Source organism: Balaenoptera borealis (assembly GCF_965194805.1).
Source record: "Balaenoptera borealis genome assembly, chromosome: 6".
NCBI lineage: Eukaryota > Metazoa > Chordata > Mammalia > Artiodactyla > Balaenopteridae > Balaenoptera > Balaenoptera borealis.
The window spans coordinates 40,457,399-40,479,736 of NC_138863.1; the positions used below are offsets into that span (position 1 = coordinate 40,457,399).

General features: G+C 34.2%; 1 pseudogene across 1 annotated transcript; it reads right to left on the bottom strand.

Annotated features, from left to right (window-relative positions):
* Positions 1–7,472: 7,472 nt before the first annotated feature.
* On the bottom strand, positions 7,473–21,300 carry LOC309631224 (zinc finger protein 148 pseudogene; annotated as a pseudogene). The gene has a single exon. The product of its transcript is annotated as a zinc finger protein 148 pseudogene (transcript).
* Between the last annotated feature and the right edge of the window lie 1,038 nt (positions 21,301–22,338).

Genomic DNA, 22,338 nt, shown 5'->3' on the forward strand with positions numbered 1-22,338 from the left:
CATAATTTTATAAAGTGTGAAGATGAAGAGTAGACGGTCAAAATATCAATTCAATTTAATATGATAATTATTAATTAAACGCCCTTCATCTGTAAGACCCTGAGAGAGATTCACAGGTAGTCAAGGAATGTCCCCATCTCTGAAAAGTATGTAACATAATGAGGGAGGCAAACACATAAATAACCATAATGCCTCAGTAATAGACATATAAATAATCTGCTCAGGCTCATGCTCTCTGCTGAATATGTTGAAACTAGGAATAATTTTCAGTGTCTGGAGTTGGCTCAAGCTCATATTCAGTGTTTAAGTCTCCGCTTTTTTTAAGCTTTTCTGTTCTACGCATTTTATTCTTTATACTTTATAGATGTGGCAATGGTAACATATCCAGCCTGTGTTGAATAAAGTACACTGGGACAGGAGTTATAATAAGTGATTTATGTTTATTATTACTACTTATAAAACAAACCTGCAAAATAGGTATCATTATCTCTATTATTATTTTACAGAGGAGGATACGGAGACTCCGAAAAGTTAAGTGACTGATGACTTACTTAAAGCCTCAAAGCTCTCAGATAGGGAGGTTTCAATTGTACCTGTATACCTCTAAGGCTTATGCAAAGCATGCTATGTGACAAAGGGTCTCTATTAAAACATGGGGTATGAGGCAACATGTTGTAAGGGGAAATCAGTTTGTAGTCATCCAGTTTTGTGTTCAAATTTATAGTTTGCCTATTACTAATTGCACAGTTCACCTAATTTCTTTGAATCTTGTTTTCATAATCTGTAAAATGGGGTTAACTGGAAGAAGCAAGTTGATTAATGTTCCTGGAACTAGATGAAAGGAAAGATGTATAAAAGAATCTACAGTGTTTGGGGAATTTTAAATTGCTTTGTATGGCTAAAGGATAAAACATATAAAAGGGCATTCTTTCCACTAAGTACAACTAAACCCCCTGGATATTATATATAGATCATACTTAAGGAAACATTGAAAGGTGTAGAGAAGAAGGAAGACTGGCTAGGAACATTAGGACCCAAAAAATGTTATACTGGAAAGTTCCTTGAGTTTTTTTTTTTGCCTTATATGTCTCTGATTTAGAGCTGAGGAAGCCAGAAATCCAGAAATAGCAATGAGAACCCCAACTACGACTGCTTTTTCAGCCAAAAGTTCTGACCAAAAAGATAAATCTCTTAGACAACAACTGTCCTACTCCAGCCAAACACTACAGAAAAAAATATGGCCACACTCCCACCCATGCTGGCAAAGACCAAGTGGGCAACTTAGATTTCTACCCTCTAAAGTCTGTAATAAAGATCTCTAACACCACTACTGGGCTGGTCTTAAAGAGACCAATGAGGGTGCCTGAATTTCCACTCTGACCCAGCAGTAATGAGTAACTCTTCTCCTTCCCTACTAGGCTGATATCAGAGGAGGTCTCGTACAGAGTCAGAACTTTCATCATCACTAGTGGAAATGAGGCTACCCCACTGAGACCACATAGGGAGCCCAAACTCCAACTTCCACCCAGCAATAATGAATATTTCTACTCCCAAAGTGTCAGAGGCTGAGTAAAGAATCTGAACTTCCACACGTCTGGTTGTAACAAGGCAGTGTCACCCCTCCTTCTGCTGGAGCATTTTTAGATAAAGCCAGCTGAACATTTAAATATTATCCAGAATCTCCAAACATAATATGAACATGTCTTCATTTCAGTTGAACATCATTCGTCATACCAAGAACCAGGAAGATCTCAGACTGAATGAAAAAAGGAAATCAGTGGATGTTAACACAAGATAACAGAGATATAACCCAATGTATTAAAAGGAAAAAGAGGAAAAAAAATCACATGTTCACATCAATTGATGAAAAAAAGTGGCAAAATTCAAAATCAATTCTTGATGAAACCCTCAGTAAAAGAGAAATAGAAGGGAACTTCCTCAGTTTATAAAGAGTGTCTACAAAGAAAAAAGAAAAAAAAAACCCTACAGCAAACATTATACTTAATGGTTAAAGACCATTAATATTTTCACCCTAATATCAAGAATAAGCCACATATTTCTTTCTTTCTTTTTATTGAAGAACAAACCATGTATTTCTGTTCTCACTAATCTTATTCAGTATTTTACTGGAAGTTCTAGATAGTACAGCAAGCCAAAAGGAAATAAAGGGCATACAAGATCAGAAATGAAGAAAATTATCCTTATTTGGAGATGATATGATTGTCTTAAAAAAATCCCAAAGAATCTGCCAAAAAGAAATCCTTCTTGAGCTAATAAGCAAGTACAGCAGGATCACTGGATATAAGATAAACATACAAAAATCAATTATTTTTTTATACGAGTAATGAGCTCATGGACACAGTCATTAAAAATAAAGTATCATTTAAAATTGCAGAAAAATGAAATAGGCTTAAATTTAACAAAACATGTATGAGATTTGTATGTTGAAAACTACACAAGGTGATGAAAGAAATCAAAGAAGTTCTAAAGAAATGAATAGAGATATACTATGTTTATAGATTGAAAGATAATAATAAAGACGGCAACTCTCCCCAAATTGACATATAGGTTCAACCAATTCCTTTTGTAATAACTAATTTTATGTGTCAACTTGACTGACCATGGAGTGCCCAGATACTTGGTCAAACATTATTCTGGGTGTGTTTCTGATGGTGTTTCTGGATGAGATTAAGATTGGATTAGGAGACTGAGTAAAGGAGATTGTTCTTCCAATGTGGGTGGACTTCATCAAATCCATTGAAGGCCTGAATAGAACAAGGAGGCTGGTAAGAAATAATACGCATTCTCTCTCTTTCTTTCTTTGCCTGTCTGTGAGCTGGAACACTGGTTTTCTCCTGCCTTTGGACTTGAACTTTGACTGGACCTTGCACCATCAGCTTTTCTGGGTTTTCAGCTTGCTAACTGCAGATCTTGTGACTTCTTGTCTCTACAATCTCATGAACCAGTCCCCTACAACACACACACACACACAGTTGGTCAGTTTTTCTGGAGAACACATATCAAAATAAGACAATAATATTCTAAAATTTATATGAAAAATAAAAGGAACTACAATAGTTAAAATAATTTCAAAAAAGAAGAATAAAGTGGGAGGAATAAATCTTCTATTTTCAAGACGTATTATATAGCTACAGTAATCAAAACTGTGTTGTACTGGAGAAGAGATAGATACAAAGATCAGTGGAACAGAATAGAAAATCTAGAATTAGACTCATACAAATATACCCGACTGACTATTGACAAAGGTCAAAGTCAATTCGAAGGAGGAAAAATAGCCTTTTCAATAAATGATGCTGAAGCAATTGGGCATCAATAGACAGAAAAATAAATTTCAATCTAAGTCCCAAACCCTAGACAAAAATTAACTCAAAATGGAACACAGACTTAAATGTAAAATGTAAAATCATAAAATTTTAGAAAAAAATATTATAGGAGAAAATCTTCAGGATCTAGGGCTAAACTTAAAACTAAAGGCCAAGATCCATAAAAGGAGAAAAATGATGAATTGACTTCACCAAGATTAAAAACTTTTGCTCTATGAAAGACCCCATTAAGAATATGAAAAGGCAAATTACAGACTGGGAGAAAATATTTACAATCCTTATATGTGACAAAGAACTGGTATCTAGAAAATATTTTAAAAGTCTCGAAATGCAACAGTAAAAAAAGGAAAAAAATCCAATTACTACATGGGCAAGTGACATAAGGAGAGACTTCACTGAAGAAGGTATATAAATGTCAAGTAAGCAAAAGAAAAGATGTTCAACATCGTTAGCCATTAGGGAAACTAAAATTAAAAATGCAATGGTATATTACTATACACCTATCCAAATGACTAAAGTAGAAGACAGTGACAACACCAAATTATGGTGATATTGCAGAGGAACTGGATCACTCATACATTGTTAGTGGGAATATAAAATGGTAGAGCCACTCTGGAAGTTATGTTGGCAGTTTCTTAAATAAATTACGCATACAACTAACATACAACCCTGCCACCGTGCTCCTAGGCATTTATCTTAGAGAGATGAAGGCTCGTGTTCACACAAGAACCTGTACATGAATGTTTATAGCAACTTTATTTGCAGTAGCCAAAAATTTAAAATAATCTGGATGCCTTTCAATGGGTGAATGTTAAATCAACTGTAGTACATCCCTACCATGGAATCCTACTCATCAATAAAAGGGAGCACTTTATACATGCAACAACATAGATGAATCTCCCAAGAATTATGCTGAGTGCAAAAAGTAAATTCCAAAAGGTTACATATTGTATGATTCCATTTATACAACATTTTTGAAATGACAGCATTACAGGAGTGGATAACAGAACAGTGGTTGCAAGGGTTAAGGAGGTAATGGGAATAGGAGGGACAATGCTGGGCTGTAAAAAGGCAACATGAGAGATGCTTGTGTCAGTGGAAATATTCTGTATCTCGACTCTATCACTCTCAATATCTTAGTTGTGATATTTTTTTTGAAAGATACTACCATTGTGGAAAACTGGACAAAGAGTAGAGGTGATCTCTTTGTACTGTTTCTTATAGCTGCATGTGAACCTGCAGGTATCTCAAAATAAAAACCTTCATTAAAAAACATAAGGTAGAGAATTACAGTAGATAAAACTGGAAATGCACACAGAGCCAGATTATGAACCATTTTAATGCAGTACCTGAAGATGTCTAGACTTTGGACTTGTCTTATAGATGAGGAGGAATCATCAAAATATTCTAAATATGGAGTATTTATAATTTGGAAATGTATTACTTTTTTCTGTAGTAATGCTATACAGGAATAATGTAGTAATTTTTAGGAAATTATTGTTTCAGTTTAGTTGGAAGAAATAAAATATCAATAGGAAAAGAAAGATGTTTTTCAGAAGTAGCAGAGTCAAAATATTTAGACTGACTGGAAGCATAATTGGTGGGGAAGAGTGCTGAGAATGTAAAATCAAACCTGACTTTATAATTTCTAGCCCGAGTGGCTGGATGAATAGTAAAACCACTAACTGAAATAGACAAAGCAGGCAGAGCAGCAGACTTGTGAAGGAAGGCATGAGCGATGAAGGTAATAGAGATTTGATGATAGATTTTAATTTGAGGTATGCTAAATTTAAGGTGTTTGTGGAATATCCAAATGAGATTTATGGGGAAATATGAGTCTGGAATTCTGGGAAGACATTTAATCTATAAAGGTCTTTGGTAGGCATTGACATATAGGTATGAATTGAAACCATGGAGTGGAAGAGAAAACCTCAAGAAATAAGGGAAATTTAGATGTAAGTAACATTCAAAGAATAGCAAAAGAAAGGGGAGCCAACAAAAGAAAGTAATGAAAATTATCAGAGATGTAGAAGGACAGTCAAAACAGTGCAGTTTCCTGGAAGCCAAAGAAGGTATTGTTCAAGAAGATAATAATCAGTAAAACTATATTCTGCTTACAGCTTTCAAAACTTACCATTAAATTTGCAAGTAGGAGATAATTTATGAACTTTTGAGTGTAATTCGAATTTAGTGGTATGAATGAAAACCATATTACATTTGCAATGAAAGCAAAGAGTCAGAAATAAGCAAAAAGAGGAAAAAGAGCAGGACGTATATTTGTTAGAGGTGGAAGCAGGAAATAGGAAAGAATGGGAGTACAATGGTAGGAGAGAAGATATAAGATAATTTAAGTGATTTAAAGATATAAAAGAGGAATTCCTTAGAGAAAGCAGAGAAAGGATTGGGGGCTAGGATGATCATAAATCTCCCAGAATATTTATGAAACACACCCATTATAGCCATGAGCTTTAAAATGACTTTTTTTTTTTTTTTTTGGTAGTAGATTTGAATATAAAAGCAATAGGCTTACAAGGCATGGCAGGCTGTTGATGAGAGTTTTCATTGAAACTGGCAGGCACATTGGGAACCAGCTGTTGGTTGTAGGTAGATCATTTTAAAGTAGTTAAAAAATATAAGGGATAATGCTAAGCTTTTGTACTTCAGACCATGAGAATTCCCCAAGTATTTTATCCAAGAAAATTACACGTCTTTCAGATGTAGAATTACCAACTGCCATGCAGTTTTTCTTTGTGATGTATTTTGTCAGTGAATTAAAGAAAGCAATGTGAATTGTGCAATTGGTTATTGTAATGATAATTCAATATGTAAAAGATGATAAAGGGAAGTCCTGATATCTTACTGCATATTTCACTTATGTAGTAAATAGTGAGTTGGTTCAAACCTCTGTTGCTATAACTTCTACGTATTATTCTTATAAACCCCAGTACTTATGGGACATTATATAGGGGTAGAAGTCACTTGGGCCACTGTACAGCTATCTGAAGATCCTTTCAGGACCCCAGTGAAATCCCACACTTTTGCAGGTGTCTCCAGGTGTCTTCACTTCCGAGGAAGCTTTTTTGCGTTCCTTCCCACCAGAGACTTCCCTTCCAGAATTCCAGTGACAGCCGTTTGTATATTATATGTACTTTCACATTAAGAGTGTTGGGCTCTCATAATGCTTGAGTTCACAGTCTGCTTTCACTACTTAAGATGTATGATTTGGGGCACATCACTGAATCTCTCTGTGCCTCAGATTTGGAATAGCTCCTAAGACATAGATGTTTTGAGACTTAAATTAGGAAAGCCTCAGATAACATTTTTAAAGCAATTAAAGTGCTGTCTGCCATACAGGAAGGACTTCTTAAATGATAGTCATTTTCTAGTTGTATGTTCATTCTTCTTACTCTAAAGACAACGTTTTCTAATATCTTAACTGGATACCAAATAAGTGATTTCAAAAAGTGAAGTATCTCAAAGCATAAAAATGTAGTGTTCAAATATTTTCTAAGTAGGTGAAATGAAAAAATATAAACTCTTACAATCCTTTGCCAAGAGATCTAATTAATCTTTCAGTAAGAGAAGAAAGTAAATTGTCAGCTGGAATTTTTATTGCCTTGAACATTTTTCCTTAAATTACATGGAATAACTACAGATAACTGGATAACTGGAATGCTATCACTTCTCCTTTCCCACATTTTTAAAATTTGAAAATATGGAATTATTTAAAGTTCCTTAGCTTATAAATGATTTTTTGAGCCAACCAAATCTTAAAACAAGGATTCCAGACCATTTCGTATGCTTTAAAGGCTCACACAGAATATCCCTACGGTACTTTGCAACAGGAAGACAGAATTTCTAGTGTCAGGAATGACAGAATGCTCTTTGGACTGGGAAACCCTGTGGGTCATTTCATTTTCATTTGGTAGTGAAGCAGAAAAATCAACATGTTGTGTGTCAGAGTACAATGAGAAGTACTCCTTGGCAGTTTGATTTTTAGCCATTGGTGAGGGGGGAAATATCGAAAGCAGGCTGTCAAGGTGTAACTCCACATAGGTAAGTCTGGTTTAAACTAGGCAGGTAGTCTGCATTTTGATATTACCAGAAATAGAAAGGACCCTTTGCTGTAGGGAATTATAGTTCCTATGAAATCTGCTGCTCTGATGATTGATAGTCAAATCTGAAAATGAAATGTCTTAAAGTCTTCCTTTTGAACATTTCTACCTTGCTTGAACTTTATAAAGATAGGAAAAGGAAACAGGTGAAGGGAAAAGAATAGCCATGTTGGAATTTCACACTGAAGTAGAGAAGAATTTTTCAATTAAAAAGATAATCTAATAGTAATACACCAATTTTAAAATTTAATAGGTTGACACTTTTTTGATCTGTGAATAGTGTTTTTCATTTATATTTTACTAAATGAGAGGATAATCAGGACAATTTACATAGATTTTTCAATGATAAATTCAAACAGCTTATCATTTGTACTATTTTATATTTTTTATTTATATTGTTGCAGATTGGAATTGTTCATTAAAAAATGATTCATGCTAATTGTAAATAAAATAATTCACAGTGGAAAATGTTATAAAGGTAAATAAAAGTATTTATCCATCATTGCCGCCAATCCCACTCCCCAGCACTAACCACAGTAAATATTTGGTATGTATAATTTAATAAACAAGCATTAAATACATACAAACATGTGTACATATACACATAAGCAGAAAATCAGACTTTGTGTTGGCAAAAATGGTATCAATCTGGACAGACTGTTATGTGAATTGCTGTTTAAGACTTAAAAGTGCATTCTTTGCTAACATGTGAAACTACATAATTGCGTTGGAGAGTATTCCATTAATTAAACAATAATTTTTAAATATCTTTACATTTTTTTTTACAACTTTTCTAGGGTAGGGGAACTATTATAAATAATGCTGTAACGAACATGATGGTTGCTTATCTTTTACATAAGATAAGTCTCTAGCATTGGAATTGTTGAAACAAAAGGCAGCATACTTAAATATTTATAGATAGTGCAAAATTAACTTACAAAGCAATTGGGCTAGGTTACTTTCTCACCAATTTTTTTGTTAGGTTCTTATGGTATTGATTGCTCTCTCTAACCATTGTAGTTTTATAGGTTAATGTTTTTGTTGTTATATTAATTTGATTTTATTTAATTATAAATGATAGTAACATTCTTTCACATGTTTTCATTTTTTCTTTGTATATTGTTCATAATCTTTAGCTACTTTTTTTTTTTTGAAATGGTCTTTTTCTTATTTAGTTAAGATGCATGTGTGAAAAGAAACTTTTTTCTTTATATGTTAAGAGTAGCAAACTATTCTTTATAAAAGAGATTATTAATATCTTTATGGTGTATCATTTGTCAACTAACTTTGATCACAGTATATTTTGCTATACAGATGTCTCTGCCGTACACAAATCCATCATTTTGTTCTATTTTGACTTTTTAATTTTTCTGTTGTATGTAAAAGTCCTCTCCATTCTTACTATATTTAAATGACTTTTTAAAAAGATACCTGTCATCTTTCAGATACCCCAAAATGAAGTCCTTTTCAGAATTCTGTGTTCCACAGATGTATTTATTTTGTACCATAACTATATAATCCTTATATCCATAGCGTTGTGTGTGTGTGTGTACATACATTCAGACATATATATGTCTGTATATGCACAATAGGTATGGATAACCACTTCCCATTTTTTTCTTATTAAAAAAAATTTTGGCTATTTTTGTACATTTATATTTCTGGTTATAATTAGTTAGTTAATTTCTGCCCAAAGTTGCACTATCTTGAATTTATCAAGTAATTTTATATCAATCAGTATATTCACAATATTCAGTATATTCATATAAAAATGACATACAAAATCATTTTATGGACATTTATACATTGCTGTTAAATTCTGTAGTTATTTTTAGTAAATATTTTTGGCCTTTTGGTAAGGTTACTATTATTGTATAATAATTTTATTTCTGTGTGCTTATTCTAGAAATTATCAGTTGATTCATAAAGATTTCCTAATTAGATAAAACACTGTCTTTAAATAATCAATGTGTTTCTTTTTTCCCAAAATATATGTATATTTTTTTCCTTTAATCCATCGGCTACAATCCTTAACACAATGTTAAAAAATAATGATTATTGCATATATCCTTCCTCATTCCTGACTTCAAAGGAAGTTCTTCTAGTATGTTAAAATGAATCATGGGGATTTCTGGCAGATACATTTTATCATGTTAAAGAAGTTTTTTTTTCTTGGCTAGAACTAGGGTCTCTAAGTTCACACCATACTCAACTATTTATGTGTATGAGACTTTGGGCAAGTTATCTAAATTTCTTGTGCCTCAATTTCCTCTTCTGTAAATGGAATAGCAATTGTATTTATTACACCAGATTGTGGTGAGATTAATTGAATTGATAAATGTAAAGTTAGAACGTTACCTGCTTCACAGTAGATACTCAATATATGTTTTTTTTTCCTTAGACTATCAGATTTTTATTACTTTTTTCTCAAAAAAAAAAAAAACAAACCATGTCAGTATAATGCAAAATGAAAATCAATGGCCTATGGCATATCATTCTTTTTAAAAGGTGGTTTCCTTTTTTCCCCCTATAAGACATACTAATTTATTTAAGCCATAATCTCTTGACATTTTAACTTTTAAGCTCACTCTGTCTATAAAGTATACTCAGATTCCCTGCTGACGTGCCATGACTATGCTGAAAAACCTAGAAACAGTATGAGTAAATTTCACACAATTACTAATCTCCTAAGAATGTACAATGTTATCAGTTAGGAAACAGTTGTGCGAAAGTCTTTCTTTTTTCCTTTTAAGTTTGGTGTAGGTGGAATAGCAAGTTTCTGATCTAAAACAAATAATGCATTGCTTCTATAAAGGTGACAACATGTAAGGCAGTTCAAAGAATGCTGACTAACCAAACAAAATGCAGTTATTGGATTATCTTGCTATTCATATCAGCTTAACTTGTTTTAACGCATTGCTCTTAAATCCGTACAGCACTCCATTTTACAGGGTAACCCCACTCTTGATTAATCTGTTCTAAAGTGCCAGTATTATTTACACATTTTTTTTAGCCAAAAGTCTGGCCAGTTGTGGCATCAAGTGAGGATGTCATCCTAGCTCTATTATCATTTACATTCACGAAGGGAAGTTCTGGAATTTCAGCACTTGTCCCTGGTCCCCGAAGGTTCACCTGTCCATTGGCAGTGCTAAACTGAGGAGCTATTCCAGCTCTGGATCCATGATATGGAGCACGGAAAAGAGCTCATTTGATAAGCTTGGTGGACAGGCTGAGCCTCAGCTTTCTTCTGAGAAGTCACTTGATCCAAAAAGTCCTGTGTTGATGTGGCAGAAGCATGGTTTGTCTCATCACCTGTAAACAGTATTCACACTGGTAAGGTTTTTCTCCACTATGAGTTCTCTCATGCCTTTCCATATGATATTTTTGAATGAATCTCATACCACATTCATCACAGCGAAATGGTTTTTCACCAGTATGAATCTTCTCATGTCTCTGTAGCAGGTACTTCTGTATGAACCGCATGTCACATTGAAATGGTTTTTCACCTGTATGAATGAAGACATATCTCTGTAAGTGATAGTTCATTCTAAAGGCAGCATTGCAGCGCTCACAAACGTGAGATTTAGGGGGTTTCCAACCAAGTGATCCATCTTCATTTATTGTAAGGATTTTTGCAGGAGAACGTTGTTTCCATTTCTTCTTTTTCTGTAAGTCTACTGGCTCTCTGATTTGTTTTTTGTCTCTCATCAGTTGCTCAGATACATCAGTAAAAGTAATTTCCTGCTTTACACTTATAGGGACATTAAGTTCATACTGTAGTCCTTGAGGAAGTCTTTCATGTGTTTCCATCTGCTCTTCATCATTTTTCACTGTCTCCTCATGGACCATGAGTTCATCATGAGATATCATATCCTGTTGTCTCATTTCACTTTCTTGTTAACACTTCATCTGCAGCAAGGATCTCCTGGTGAGGCATACTCCAATCTTGAAGCACTGACTCCTGCAGCTCTCCAGACACGGTAGACTGGCCAGACACTCCACCCATTATAACCGTTGCCCTGGAAGACTGCATTTCATCCATGCTGCCACATTTAAATAATCCTTCCAGTTTGTCGTCAGTGTTCATGCTTAAGAATAACTGCCTGAGACTAATGTAAAAATGAAGACTTCAAGGAAGGGAATGCTGTAGAGTTGAAAAAGAAATCATGGTTGAGTTTCTACCTTTCACAGGCTTCAGAGACCCACAATACCACCTCAGTCACGTATGCCATCCAATTCCTCTACAAAATAGGTCAGGCAAATGCCCATCCTGCCAGATCACTTGGCCGAATTTCCAAGCTGTTGATTCCTCCCTCTATCCGCCGGTGGGTGCCAAGGTCACCGACTGCAGGTGGTGGCAGCTTCAACCTTTCTAGGGGCCTTAAGAGGAGGGGAAGGGGGGAGGGGGGAGAACTTTTGCTGTGGTAGCTTCATCAACAGCTCCCACCCCTGCACCCTTCTCCTCTTCCTCCCCGTTAATATATGTTAGCCATTTGTTTATCAAATATTTTCCTTCATCTACCAATAAAATTACAAGTTGTTTCTGTTTCTTTAATTCATTAGTGTAATGCAGTACATTAGATGATACCTTAAAACTCAATAATCCACATGTTCTTGGGGTAATATGCCCTAGGAATTAATTATTATTGTAATTTGAACTGATTTACTAGTATTTTTAAGGTTTTTTACATCAGTATTCACAAATGAGAAAATATATAAATTTCTCTTTTTTATATATCATTTTAAAGTGTATATATTACTGTAATGCTTTCTTAGTAGATTAAGGAAGTTATGGATTTTACGTTTAAAATTAAAAACAATAATAAAAACTTTGCACTTGAACTAAAGAAAAAGTTGAGAACCAGGACGCAAGTTCAGGTTGGTCTCATGAAAGCCCATGATCTAACAACTAAATATGAATAACACAAATAATGAAAGTGTGAAATGAAATATTGGAAATACTGTAAGACAGTGTCAAAGGAGATAGTAACTAGACTTTAGACTACTTGAGCTTAAGTATTCTTTTTATTCATGTTTGTCACTCTGAGAAGTAACACTCACTAGGCACATAGCAGGAATTTCAGCAGTGTTGTAGGTGGAATTAATGATTAGATGGTTGGGTCAATAATTTAAAAAGGGATGTGTACATTGGGTGTCAGGAAAGACTTAATGAAACAGCAGATAGCACTTGATGTGGACCTAGTCAAGAAAATAATATTTTTGATACTTTACCATTGCTGGGTAGGAATTACTCATAGTAGAGAGCAAAGAATGTGTGAATGAATGGAAGCTGTATCGTCTAAGGGTATTCGGAGAATAAGTAGTAATCTAGATCGTTTTATGTTTAGAATACCAGTGCAGTAGAAGCATCTTTCCAAAATCATCATTAACTTTTGAAATAATCAATATTTTAAAAAATCACAATACCTCACTTCCTTCAAAAGTCTTTGCTGGGCTTCCCTGGTGGCGCAGTGGTTGGGAGTCTGCCTGCCAGTGCGGGGGACGCGGGTTCGGGCCCTGGTCTGGGGGGATCCCGCATGCCGCGGAGTGGCTGGGCCCGTGGGCCACAATTGCTGAGCCTGCGCATCTGGAGCCTGTGCTCTGCAACGGGAGAGGCCGCGATGGTGAGAGGCCCGTGCACCGCGATGAAGAGTGGCCCCCACTTGCCGCAACTAGAGAGAGGCCTCGCGCAGAAACGAAGACCCAACACAGCCATTAAAAAAAAAAAAAAAAAGATAAATTAGTAAAATAAATAGTACATTAGATAGTGCTTAGTAGAGATTTAAAAAAAAAAAAAAGTCTTTGCTCAACTGTACACGTTCTCACTGAAATGATCATCCTGTTAATCTTTGCAACACCCCCACTAAGCACCCCTAATCCTTCTTATCCTGTTCTCTCTCTATGTATATGTCATTTTTCCCCATAGCATTTAATCACTTTTGAACCTCCTGTGTTGTTTACTTATTTCATCCATAATTTCCCACACCAGAATATAAGTTCCATGAGGGCTCTATTTTTCACTGGAGAACAAAATTATTTTTCGAGTGCCCAGAAGAGTACCTAGTACACAGTAGAGATTCAGAAAATATTTTGATGAATCCGCATTTAACAGATGAGGAAATTTAGACTCATAATACATTAGTTACCTGAGTTTTCATACCTATGGTTGTCTCAGTCCTCATTTTTGTCATACACCAGAAACTGAGTTCCTTAATGCCTTTTGATACTACCTCTTTTTAAGAAAAGCTTCTTCAAGCTGTCTTTATTCCTAAGCCATAAATTGAAATCTCTATCCTGACTGTAGTTGTTTAGGTTTGAGTCAATGACCCATCAAAAAGAGGTCATCTATGGCTTAGCCAGAGGCTGATGATGTGCACAGATTAAGAAACAGATCACTGTATACTGGACGAAGAATTTCCAACCAATCAGATATATTCTCGTGAAATTTGCGGAAAAACCTTACTTAGAGTTTATTAGTAATGACAACAGAAGAAATCAATAAAGGAAAAGATATCCGAGTTGCCATCATGACAGATAGTTTGAATAAAGAACAAAATACGCCTGTTGCTGTTGCTGCTGTGAAGAGAGGATAATAAGATCACTTGTTATGTGTCTTGAAAAACTATCCACTTCACTGGGAGTCCAGGCTGATCCTCTTCCAGAATACTTTGCTATTCTTCCTTACATTTTTGTTTGTCCTCATAATAACCCACAATTGGCTTAGAAAACTGCCACATATTTTTGTTCTTTGTAACTGGAATGAGCCAAACAATCCGAAAAGTCTTTTCATATGTCATAGTTATTTAACAAGATGCAAGGTCATCCCTTCCCACTATGTCTTTCTTTTGTCTTGTTCAGCTATTTCAAGAGTGAAATTAAAGTCTTTTTCAAAAGTCTTCTAGGAGGTATAAAATAGTTATGACATGTTCTCTTTATCTTGTAAATGAATTTAATCATTTTTTCATTCAACAAACAATGCATTTTCATTTTTACTTTTCTAAAGTCAATTCTACCACACTAAACCTTATCATTTTATGTGCATTATGCCACAAAATACAATTACTTATTCCTCTGTCTTAAGTGGCTGAGAAAAACACAAATGCATAGGCATGTAAAAACACGGGGAGGGGGAAGGGTAAGCTGGGACGAAGTGAGAGAGTGGCATGGACATATATACACTACCAAATGTAAAATAGATAGCTAGTGGGAAGCAGCTGCATAGCACAGGGAGATCAGCTCGGTGCTTTGTGACCACCTAGAGGGGTGGGATGGGGGGATGGGAAGGAGACGCAAGAGGGAGGAGATAAGGAGATATACGTATATGTATAGGTGATTCACTTTGTTATAAAGCAGAAACTAACACACCATTGTAAAGCAATTATACTCCAATAGGGATGTTTTAAAAAAGAAATAAACTGTTATTGCCATTAGTGTCTATTTTTGCTGAAGAATATATATTCTGTAATTTTTCACCATTGAAGTAAGTTATTGTGCTTGCTTTCATTTATTATTTGACTAAATCTATCAGGGTTTGATTGTATATCCTTTAATCTTTATTCCAAGCATTTATCTATTTTCTGCATTGATTTTAGGACATTCACACTTGAGATCCTTATGTGTTATTGCATTGCTCCCTATTCTCCATTATGGACCTCACCACAATGGTACTAATATATTTCTTTGTTTGCATATCATTTTACCAACTCCAAATAGATTCTTAACATTTTCTTCTCAAATGATCATGTAAATTTTACCTTTTAAGAGTATAAATGAGGACAAGTTATTTATACTAAAAGAGAATTTTCAGAAGCATTATGTCACTTTGTTTTCTTCAGAAATTGTTTGTCTATTTTATTAAGGTAGAAATGCTAAATGCCTGAAAGTTGGAAAAAGAAAAAGTAATTGCAGTTTGTGTCTTTACTAGTATTAATGTGGTGGTACTCATTTATATACAGAATGCAAAATTATTTTCCTGATTGCCTTCTCTTTGGGACACAATGCATGAAATCTCTTAATCGTGTTAAAATTTAGGCTAGACACTAGAGATGTGTTTGCAATTGCTATTTCCTCCATAGCATTAAGAGGAAAATGTTGGAAGATCTTCCACTTGCATGCCTGCCTAGTTTATGGTGATTTGCATTTACATTAATTCATTGTTGATGTTCCTATGACTTTTTCATTATTTCCATAAAGAGATTACTAAGAATAACACAAATGTTACCATCGTCAATATTTCTAGAAAATTTTCTTCACTCTAGGAAGGCATTGGAAACCAAGGAGGGGAATAAGTACAATAAAGAAGCATCTTTTGTTTTTCCTTGTAGAATAAGTCTTTATTGAGATATTTATTTGCCTTGGTCACCTGCAGTTTTCTCTCTTCCTATTTCAGCAGGTAGTTAATGTCAGCGCTGCTCTGTTTTGTAGAAGGTCTATAGAGGCTAGCACAAAAGCTAAATTTGCATGAAGTTCTTTCTTAGCCCTTCAGCCCTTCCTCCCTTTCTCTCTTTCTTATGTCTTCCCTCTTCCTTCCTTCTTTCAATCCTTCAATAACTGAAGTTATTATGTTAAGGATCCTGAGGACCAAAGAGAGGAGAGGAGTAACTATGGGCCAGAAAAAGAGGTGGGGAAGATTTCTCCCAGATAGGTAAAACAAGGATAAGATTTTATCACTATTTAATCCCACATATTGCTGATGCTTCCACGCTGTTATTTCAGTTCATAATGACATCGCAGACTAGTTTATATTATCTACAGCATTTATTTGAAACTCTATTTCAAGATCCTTGAGTGCAAGTACTTTGTCTTACATGTTGTGAATCTTCACCTTTTAGTTCAATAGAATTTTCAGCAATGATGGAAATATTCTATAACAAATATGGTAGCTACTAACCACAGGCGGCCATTGAGTATTTGAATTGTGACTAGTACAAATGACAAACTGATTTTTAAATCTTACTTAATTATTATTAATTCAAATTTAAATATCCACATGGGCTAATGGCTACCATATTGAACAGCACATATCTATATTGATCTTTTACATGTAATATTTTCTTAATAAATGATCAGTGATAGTGATAAAATCACTCCTATTTTTGTAGTTAAATACATCATTCTCTCATATTTTTCTTACATGGCATTGGTAGTGGTGTTCACTAAAAAAGAACTGTTAACATTTTATTTAAATTTGTAAATGCACTTATACTACTATGTCTGGGTTTCCCCTAATCTTAGCTCTCACTTTTCAAAAAAATAAAACAAACAAGAAAAATAAATAATTTTTATGATTTTTTTCTGAAGAAAGATATTTAGAACAAATTGTTTAATATTTAATTATAGTATATATCATGTTTATTTGAAAATAATAATAAAATACTTCTTTACATATTGGACATAAAATAGAACCTTGTAGAGAAAGCATAAGTTATGAGTTGTGGCTTTATGTCAATGCATTTCATTTGCATGTACTAATTAATTACTATTTTATATCATCAACATTTGGGACTGAAAGCCGTATTAACTAAAAGGAATTCTAATGTGAAACTAAATAATAAACAAATTTAATGATGGTCACAGATTTTTCTTCGTGTTATTAAGGTTAATTGTAAAATTAATTAGATCCATTTGTAACTTTGATATGAGTAATATACACTCATTTAGAATTGACATAAAATTTGAAATTTTGAATGGTGGTAAGTATAGTAAATGTTTAATAAAGCTTCTTTCCATAATATTTCAATAAATATAAATATCAAGTTCTGAAAATTCAAATTGACAATCTGGGAAAAATAACATTCCCATTACATATGTAATGATATAATTTCTCTTCGTTTTTAATTTTTCTGTTTTTTCTTAATATTATGTTTTATTAAATATGCTGCATAAATGATAATAGGAAATTCAAACTTTACTTTTCAGAAAAATAAATTTATAATCTATGTATATTGATAAAATTATTCAATTCGTAGTTTTTAATCTCAAAATACATACTTAAATGTAAATTAAATTACATTTGAATGGAGAAAACTTCTTCTCCACTCCTGATGTTTTTTTCTTAGGATAAAAATTTCCCAGAACCCTGGGGTTTCTCCTCCACCTGAAAGTATAATCACTTATCAGTAGGTAAAATTGGGGAGACCTTCTGTGCTCTCTCTTTGCCTCTTTGCCTATTCCTTTGCAGCTGCCTGAATGCAGGGTGCTCTTTCCTCAGTGGGCTTGTCCACTCTTTAGAATCTTGCCTTCCTCTAGCATTTCCTGAGGGTAGGTGGACAACTCTGCATATTTATGATATTCAATAATATATTAGGTTTTTTTAAAATTAAAGTATAATTGACTTGCAATGTTATATTAGTTTCAGGTGATTTGATATTTTATACGTTACAAAATGATCACCACAATAAGTCCAGTAACCATCTGTCACCATACAAAGTTATTACAATATTATTGACTATATTCTCTATGCTGTGTATTACATCTCCATGACTTATTTATTTTATAACTGGAAGTTTATATCCTTAATCTCCTTCACCTGTTTCACTCATTCCCCCACCTCTCTTCCCTCTGACAACTGCTAGTTTGTTCTGTGTATCTATGAGTCTGTTTCTGTTTTGTTTTGTTTATTCATTTGTTTTGATTTGTTTTTAGATTCCACATATAAGTGAAATCATATGGTATTTGTCTTTGTCTGACTTATTTCACCTAGCATAATATCCTCCAGGTCCATCCATGTTGTCTCAAATGGCAAGATTTCATTCTTTTGTATGGCTAATATTGCATTGTATAGTAGCATTGTATGATATTGTTTAATCTCCATGTGTTTGTGTTTTCTTGCAGTTTCTTTTTTCTTGAAGTTGATTTCTAGTCTATAATGTTGTGTCAGAACACTCTGACATACATCACAGCAATATTTTTTGGATCCGTCTCCTAAGTAAAGGAAATAAAAGCCAAAATAAATAAACTGGACCTATTGCATATTTTGGAGATTAATCCTTTGTCAGTTGCTTCATTTGAAAATATTTTCTCCCATTCTGAGGGTTGTCTTTTTACCTTGTTTATGGTTTCCTTTGCTGTGCAAAAGCTTTGAAGTTTAATTAGGTCCCATTTGCTTATTTTTGTTTTTATTTTCATTACTCTAGGAGGTGGGTCAAAAAAGATCTTGCTGTGATTTATGTCAAAGAGTGTTCTGCCTAGGTTTTCCTCTAAGAGTTTTATAGTGTCTGGCCTTACATTTAGGTCTTTAATGCATTTTGAATTTATTTTTGTGTATGGTGTTAGGGAGTGTTCTAATTTCATTTCTTTTACATGTAGCTGTCCAGTTTTGCCAGCACCACTTATTGAAGGGACTGTCTTTTTCCCATTGTATATTCTTGCCTCCTTTGTCATAGATTAGGTGACTATAGGTGCGTGGGTGGAATAACTTTTTCTATCATCTCACTTTAAGTCTGTATATGTCTTTAGATTTGAAGTGAACTTCTTGTAGGCAGCATATGTATGAGTCTTATTTTTGTATCCATTCAGCAACACTATGTCTTTTAATTGAAGCATTTAGTCTATTTATATTTAAAGTAATTATTCATATGTATGTACTTATTACCATTTTGTTAATTGTTTTGGGATTGTTTTCATAGTTCTTTTTTGTTTGTTTCTTCTTTTTTGCTCTGTTCCTTTGTGATTTGATGACCATCTTTAGCTTTATGTTTGGATTCCTTTCTCTTTTTTGTGTATATATCTCATAGGTTTTTGGTTTGTGGTTACCCTGATGTTTATACATAAGCATATGTAACTACATATATCTATGACTATTTTAAGTTGATCTCAAGTTCAAACACATTCTAACAACCCTGTATTTTTACTACCCCCTTCCCCATGTTTAATGTTTTTGACATCATATTTTACATCTTTTTGTTTTGTGTGTCCTTTAACTACTTATTGCAGATATAGATGATTTTACTACTTTTGTCTTTTAACCTTCTTGCTAGCTTTATAAATGGTTGATCAACTACCTTTACTGTATGTTTGCCTTTATCAATGAAATTTTTCCTTTCATAATTTTCATATTTCTTGTTGTAGTCTTTTGTTTTCTGCTTAGAGAAGTCCCTTTAACATTATTTGTAAAGCTGGTTAGTGGTACTGAGCTCTTTTGGCTTTTACTTCTCTGTAAAACTCTATATCTGTTCTTCAAATCTAAATCATGACCTTGCTGAGTAACATACTCTTGGTTATATGTTTTTTTGTTGTCGTTGTTTTTGTTTTTTTTTAATCATTTTGAATATATTGTACCACTCCCTTTTAGCCTGCAAAGTTTCAGCTGAAGAGTCAGCTTGTAATCTTTTGTGAGTTCCTTCGTACATAAGTAGTTGTTTTCACTTTCTTCTTTTAAGATTCTCTCTTTATCTTTAATTTTTGCCATTTTAATTACAATATCTTGATGTGAACCTCTTTGGGTTCATTTTGTTTGGAACTTTCTGTGCTTCCTGGATCTGGATGTCTGTTCCCCTTTCCAGGTTAGGAAAGTTCTCAGCTATTATTTCTTCAAATAAATTCTCTGCCCCTTTCTCTCTGTCTTCTCCTTCTGGGACTCCTATAATGTGAATGTTGGTACACCTGATGTTGTTTCAGAGGTATCTTAACGTATCCATATTTTTAAAGTTTTTTTTTCTCTTTTTTGTTTAGCTTGGGTGATTTCCACTACTCTGTCTTCCAGTTCATTGATCTCTTCCTTCCTTTGAGTTAATTTTTCATTTCAGTTATTGTATTCTTGAGCTCTGTTTGCTTCTTCTTTACATTTCTAACTCTTCGTTAAACTTCTCACCATGTTCATCCATTCCTTTGCTGAGTTTGTTGAACATCCTTAGAGTCATTACCTTGAACTCTATTGGGTAGACTGCTTATCTCCTCCTCACTTAATCTTTCTTCTGGGCTATTGTCTTGTCCCTTCATCTCCTCACTTTACCTAGTTCTATGTGTTTATTTCTATATATTAGGTAGTTTGGTTACATTTCCTGATCTTGGAGAAATAACCTTATGTAAGAGATGCCATAAGAAAGGCCCAGCAATACACCCCACCCCCTGTCACCAGAGCTATATGTTTTAGGAGTGCCCCTTTTGTGGGCTAAGTGGGCCTTTCCTGTGTGGCAGGGCTGACTACTGTGAGTATGCTAGTAGGTAGGGCTGGCCTCTGGCCTGATTGGCTGTGAGGCCCTGCCTTGTGCAGTGGCTGCTAGCCCGCCTTTTTGTGGTGCTGGGTCCTGGCATGACTGGATGTGGACCCCTGGGGTGCCTGGGACTGATGCTGATCATTTTCCTGAGATATAAGGAAGAGGAAGGAGACATGGGTGCTTAAAGACCGATTGATAGATGTGAGCAATCAACTTAGAAATACTGAATAGCTATGGACTAGATACCAGAGATGATTTGGGAGGAAAACCCTGAAGAATATAATGACATAGATGAAGTTTTCCTTTGTTGAGGAAGATTCTTAGCCCATATGTGTACTTTAGGTACATTTTATTGTGCTCATCCTTTCTCTTTGTTATCTTGGAATGCTTCCTCTTTATTATTGCAAAGGAAAAGTCTCAGAGATTTAAAAATTATTGAGCGTTTTATTACATTGAAGCAGATAATAAAAAAATGTTTGAGGCTGTCAGGCATTAGAAAAGTCTTGGAGGCATCTTTCCTGCCTTTACCAATGGTTATTTTACTATTTTGATCATTTTCTTAAATCCTTAAAATGTGTAATTAAGTCATGAGATCAGTTGAAGACAACTCATATCCATAATCCACAGGAATAGCCAGCAAGAAGGAGGATCTGATTCTAAATATGGGAGCATGAGTGTGTGTGTGTGTGTAACATATTTCTCTATAAAATTTGTCTAAGGTGAGTTGATAGAATCCCTCCCAATGAAACAGAAATCATTCTTGGTATTTTCCAGAAAGAATTCATTTCATAGTTGCACAAAGGTAGAAGCATATTTTGACAAAAACCATTAGAGAATGTACTTACACTTCTGGAACTTAGGACAGTCATTGTAACAATTTATGTCAAACAGGTATAGAAATAGTTAAAATAACAGGGAGATAATGAATTCTATGAATGAAGCTAAGGTCAAATACACATTCTGTGCACAAATACTCTCTATAGATCTTTTGTCATTCATGAATGAGTAAACATTAGAACAGATTGATCCTTCAAACAATACTGAAGAACAAAAAAAGGAACAGTGGGAAAGAAAACACCAACTCAATTAATATTCAGAAAAACAGAAAATTGTTGGCACATTAGTCAAAAGATGAAAAAGAAAACCTTTTAGAAGACATGTCTGACATTCCTGGGACAACCATATGATTTATTACATCAAGTGACACTTTTGAGAAGCAAAAGGGGCATTATCAGTAATTACACCAGGACAACATCCAGAAACCAAAACTGTACTGTGCAAACCAATACGTATGGTCACCCTAACAATAGAATATAAGAAAATGTGTATGTATGTAACACAGACAAGATAATGGAATAAGAAGAGAAGAATAAGTAGTAAAAATAAGAAGCTAAGATTTTTTAAAAGGATGGAGTGACACAGAAAAGAATTGCAAAGAACCTTTAGTGGTAACTGTAGTGTAGGGGAGAGAAAAGTTGCCAACCCTCTTAGGGTCCCTGGTTGGGTCTGAAAATTAAACTGACAAAGACAGATTAACAAGAGAAAAGTATTCAAATTTATTTAATGCCAGTTTTACATGACATTGGAGGCTTCATAAAGAAATAAAGACCCAAAGAAAGAGACTTCTATATTTTCATGCCAGAGTTGATCAAGAGTGGACAGTTGTGGAGAAATATGATAAGTTAAGGAGTGTGAGGTAATTGTAATGAGCTGGGGGAACTT